Source organism: Eulemur rufifrons, chromosome 30, assembly GCF_041146395.1.
Source record: "Eulemur rufifrons isolate Redbay chromosome 30, OSU_ERuf_1, whole genome shotgun sequence".
Taxonomy (NCBI): Eukaryota; Metazoa; Chordata; class Mammalia; order Primates; family Lemuridae; genus Eulemur; species Eulemur rufifrons.
The window spans coordinates 61,654,197-61,659,940 of NC_091012.1; the positions used below are offsets into that span (position 1 = coordinate 61,654,197).

A 5,744-nucleotide genomic window follows, 5' to 3' on the forward strand; every position below is an offset into this window, starting at 1 on the left:
CCATTCCCATTGATGTTTACATTTCTATTTTTCTCCCTTCAATGCACAGTTGACCTTTAGAGCCATTTTTCATAAAACTACTTCTTATAATTCTGCTTCCCATTTTGGCTATCAAGAATGCAGCTTTATTAGATGGCATTCTTCTTATGAATTTTTAAAATCATTTCTCATATATTTAACCAGCTTCTAACTCTTTATGTGCCAACACTATACTTTTTTAGATTAAACTTTTATTGTGAGATTATTGTAGATTAATATGCAGTTGTAATGGAAACACAGAAATATCCCATATACGCTTCACCCAGTTTCCCTCAATGGTAACATTATGCAAAACTATAGCACAATATCACAACCAGGATACTGACATTGGTACAATATCCACCTATCTTGCTCAGATTTCATCAATTTTACTTGTACAGTTTCATCACCATAAAGATCACACATGTTGCTCTTTTGAAACCACACCCATTTGTCTCACACATTCTTAACACCTGGCAGCCACAAATCTGTTTTCTGTTTGCATAATTTTGTCATTTCAATCATGTTATATGAATGGAATCACACAGTAAATAACATTTTGGGATTGGCCTTTTTCATGCATAATAATTCCCTGGAGCTTAATCCAGGTCATCATGTCCATCAATAGCTTGTTTTTATTGCTAAATACTATTCCATGTTATGGATGTGTAATAGCTCATTTAATCATTCACTTGTTAAAATACATCTGAGTTGTTCCTAGTTTGGTGCTATTAGGATATAGCTGCTATGAACATTTGTATGCAGGTTTTTGTGTGAATATTTTTTTCCATTTTTCTGGGATAACTGCCCAGTTTGAAATTTCTGATTTGCATGGTAGTTGATTGTTTAGTTTTTAAAGAAACGACCAAATTGTTTTCCAAAATGGGTGTACTACTTTACATACCCATCAGCAGTTTATCAGTGATCCAGTTCCTCTGTATCCTTGCGAGCAATTAATGCTATCACTATTTTTATTTTAGCCATTCTGATTGATAAGCGTGTAGTGATCGCTCATTGTGGTTTTAATTTGCATTTCCATCATGGTTAGTGATGTTGAACATTTTTTAATGTGCTTATTTGACATCCATACATCCTCTTAGGTGAAATGTCTATTCATGCCTTGTCTATTTTCTAACTGAATTGTTTTTACTGCTGAGTTTTGAGAGCTCTCTATACATTCTAGGTACTAGTCTTTTGTCAGATATAAGGTTTGGAAATATTTCTTCCAAGTTTGTAGCTTGTCTTTTTATCCTCTTAACATCATTTTTCATGGAGCAAAAGTTTTTCTTAAATGACTGAGGTCCAATTTATCAATCTTAGCTTTTATGGATCATGCTTTTAGTGTTAAGCCTAAGAACTCTTTGTCTAGTTCCTGATCCTGAAGATTTTCCTGAAGATTTTCTATGTTTTTCTGTAATATTTTAATACTTCTCTGTTTTGAATTTAAGACCATGATCCATTTTGGGATAATTTTTTTCTTTTTCTTTTTCAATATGGAATGCTCCAAGAATTTGTATGTCATCCTTGCACAGGGGCCATCCTAATCTTCTCTGTATTGTTCCAATCCAGTATGTGTAGCTGAAGTGAGCACCATTTTGAGGTAATTTTTGTATAAGATGTGAGGTTGAGATTCCTTGTTTTATTTTATTTTGTTTTGTTTTATTTTATCTTTTGCCCATGGGTGCCCAATTGCTCCAGCATCATTTGTTGAAAAATCTATCCTTCCTCCATTGAATTGCTTTTGCTTTTGCACTTTTGTCAAAAATATGTTGGACATATTTTTATGGGTCTATTATTGAATTCTCTATTCTGTTTCATTGATCCATGTATCTATTTCTCCACCAATATGACACTGTCCTGATTATTGTATCTTTACAATAAGCTTTAATATCAAGTAGAATTTCTCCCACTTTATTCTTCTTTTCAAGATTGTTCTAGCTATTCTAGGGACTGTGCCTTTCCATTGAATTTTTAGAATAAGTTCATCTATATTTTTAAAAACCTGGATAGGATTTTAATAGGAATTAAATTAAACCTATAGGTCAATTATAGAGAATTGACATTTTTACCATACTGAGTCTTCTAATCCGTTAGCATACCACACCACAACATGGTGGTGCCTCTCTCTTCTGGCCTCCACAGTTTCAGATAAGAAATTCTCTGCCATTCGAGTCAGTGTTCTTCTGCAAGTAATGTGTCCTTTCTCTATGGTTAATTAGAATTCTTTTTTTTTTTGCCTTCAGTTTGCATATGTTTAATTATGATTTGTCTTAGCATGGATTTCTTTGGGTTTGGCCTATTTGCAGTTTGATCAGCTTTTACACCTGTAGGTTTATGCCTTTTGCCAAATTTGGGCCTTTTTTGGCCATTGTTTCTTTCAATACTTTTCAGCAACACATTCTTTCCTTTCTCCTTCTGGGACTAACAGATCCACTGATATCTATAAATGGTAGATTTTTCAATTTGTCCCACAGGTTCATATGGCTCTGTTCATTTTTTTCTCAGTCTGTTTTCTCTCTGTTGTTCAGAATGTATAAATTCTTTTTGTTTGTCCTCTAGTTCACTGCTTCTATCTTCTGTCATATCCACTCTTACTCTTCATCCCATCCGGTGGGTTTTTATTTGTTATTATATTTTAGTTCTATAATTTTCATTTGATTTTTATTACTTCTATTTCTTTGCCAATTTTTGTTCTTTTTTTATTTGTTTTGAGTTAACTTCTAACTACTGTTAAAGCAATATTAAAATGACTGCTTTAAAATCATTGTCAGATAGTTCTGACTTCTGATTCACCTCGGTATTTCCATGAATTGACTTTTTTTCCATTTGAGTTGTGATTTTTCCTAGATCTTGGTATGATGGGTAAATTTATACTGTACTGTATATATTTTGGATATTAGGAGACTCTTAATTCTATTTAGATTTTCTATTTTAGTAGGCAGTCTCTTTGTTTAGGTTTAGCATGTAGGTTCTGGCCTACTTTTGTGGTCTGTAGTCACACTGCAAGATTTAGTTTTCTGAGCTCTTACAATGCTATTCTGCTCAGCTTCTTTCTTCCAGCTCTGCTTGAGCTCCTGCTGGATCCCTGCTGGTGCCACCCAGTATCATTGACTGTGGAATACTAGAACCACAGGAGGGGGAGTGTTTCCCCTGACCTATTTTGCCATCACTGGATGCCCGCCAGTGGGCTTCCCACTATATCTCTGCTTTTGCCTTCAGGGGAGTAAGGCATCTCCATGGACCACCTTCTGCCACTAGGAGGAAAGGCTAGAAGCCACTGAGTCTGAGTGGCTCTCTGCCATTGGAAAGAGGGTCAGGAGACATCAGCCCTGGGTTATATTTTGCTACTGGTGAAAAGCCAGGAGACACCAGGCATGCTGGTGCCTCTACCATGGGCAAAGGATCCTACTTGCTACCTCCTGATGGTGGGTGTGGGATGAGTTATCCTGCCCAGGTTCTGCTATTACTGCTCTGGGAAGATTGCGACCACTTCTGCTGCCAGGTGTGAGGTGTAGGGTGGGTTAGCACTCCCAGGGTCAGTCCACTTTTGCCACTGCTTCTAGTGGAGCAGAGCTGCTGCTGCTGGCAAGTATGAGTCTGCCTGCTAAGTTCCTGCTGGGTTTCCCATTTGGCCACAGGGACCACATTTTTTTGTCTTTATTTTTTTAGTATATTTTGTCTATATTTGTTGGTTTCTCTAGGTTGCAGAACTCGCCAGCACACAGTCCAGGATACATGGGAGATAAAAATAAAACCCAGGGAGCTTGTGTCAGTGTCCATCTCCAAGTTCTGACTTCTCCAGCCAGTCCACCATTTTCTTTTCACCTTTTTGGCACTTCTCTGTGATTATATTTAGTTGTGTTTAGTGCCAAGGAACAGAGAACATTGAGTCTATGCCATCTTGCCCCAGCCAAAATCATCCTTTTATATTGGCTTTCCAGGTAATCATTAAACCAATTTGACATCATTTATACCCTTTTGGGTAATAAAAATATCCAGTGATTTTATGTTTTAGCATATATTACCTTATACCAGAGGCTGGCAAACTATGGCCTGCCATGGTCCAAATCAGCCCACACATTACAAAGTCAGAGTTGAGTAGTTGTAACAGAGACTATATGTGTCTTGCAAAGCCTAAAATATTTATTATATGGCCCTTTACAGAAAAAATTTGCTAATCCCTGACTTATAATATTTGTAGCTTAGTTATTTAACTAATTAATTTGGAAATATGGACATCACCACAGAAAAGCATGTTATTACAATGTTAAAAATGAATTTTTGTAGAAGGTAAATAAGATATCAATTCAAGTGACAGGATCAATTTTTTGGCAAGAGAGGACCAAACCACTGTACCACCAGAACCCAATTATGGTAATATCAGCGTTCATTCACTAATTCACACGTGAATTCATTTCATAAACCTGCATTGAGCACTGTAATAGGTATGGAGACATTGGCACACAGAGGGCACTTAACATTTACTGAGGGAATAAATTATGAATATTGACAAAAGTTCTAGTTCTCAAGAAACTCACAGTTTACTACCAGACCACTGAGGGAGATAAACACATAAAAGGACAGTTACATTACAAATGAAAATGTGCTTAAATAGTGTTATGGGAAGCCTCTAGGAGGGTATGGCAGAAATCACAGCTCTTTGCCATATTTTTCTTCTTTTTTTGCATGTACAACTCGACTACATTCTAGCTTTTAATGCAGTTGAGTGTGGCCAGATGAATAACTGTCTAAAGCGAAATGTGAACAGAAGTGATATACCACATTTCCAGGTCTGGGTCCTGAAACCTCCCATGCATGCTCTTCTGGTTCTCTTTTCCCCTTCTGGCTGTGTAGGATGCTGACATTTACGGCAACTTGGAAGCTATGTGTTGAAGACTGTAGTGCTTTCTCAGCTTAGATCTTGAATGACTACATAGAAAATAGCTATCTCATCAACCTGAAAAATCTCCCACAGCTGTTAAAAGAGGAAGAAAAAAAATATTTATATAGTGCTAATGTGATAAAACTTGAGGGTCCATTTGGTAACGTAGCCTGGTCTTCCATAACTAATAGTGAAGGAATAACTTGACTGTGCCTGGGGAAGTTAGAGGTGAGGCTTCATAGTGGAGGTAATTCTTGAGTTGGGCCTTGAAAAGGAATGAGTTGTCTTTATGTCAATGAAAAGAAGATATGTATTGCTGAAGCATGGAAGAAAGAGAGAGACATAGAGAGAGAAAGTGATAGGAAAGGAGGCTGTAGAGCAGATTAGGACTGACTGTGAAGGGTCTTTTATGTATGTAGGGAGTTTCACTTTATCTTTTGTGTATTGAGGAAACATTGAAGGTTTTTAAGCTAGGAAGTAAAACAATCAAGACAGTAGTTGAGAAATGTACTAGAGGCACCAATGATGATAGATTAGACTTTGGCTACATCAAAGATAGAACTCTTTGTAACTACTGTGTCTTCAAGGTCCCATGCCATAATTGAGATCAGAAATTTGTTAGAATTAAACCCATTTTCCAGAATTAAAGTGGAAAATGCATGATATTCAAAAAGATCTCAAAAAAAGAGGTTTAGTATAGAGGCAGAATAATTAGGACTCCAGTTCAAGGTCTAAAATGATATTCCAATTTCACATTAGAGATGAACAGATTCATCTGAATAAGAATTTTTTTCAAATTCTTAGTATTTTACAAATTCCATGATTCTTAAATATTGTGCTTTAT

The 5,744-nt window shown here is 36.3% G+C and overlaps 1 non-coding gene across 1 annotated transcript; it reads right to left on the bottom strand.

Moving 5' to 3' along the window:
• Positions 1 to 1,505: 1,505 nt before the first annotated feature.
• On the bottom strand, positions 1,506 to 1,609 carry LOC138379293 (U6 spliceosomal RNA). Its single transcript, XR_011232068.1, has one exon. It is a non-coding gene; the product is annotated as a U6 spliceosomal RNA (small nuclear RNA).
• Between the last annotated feature and the right edge of the window lie 4,135 nt (positions 1,610 to 5,744).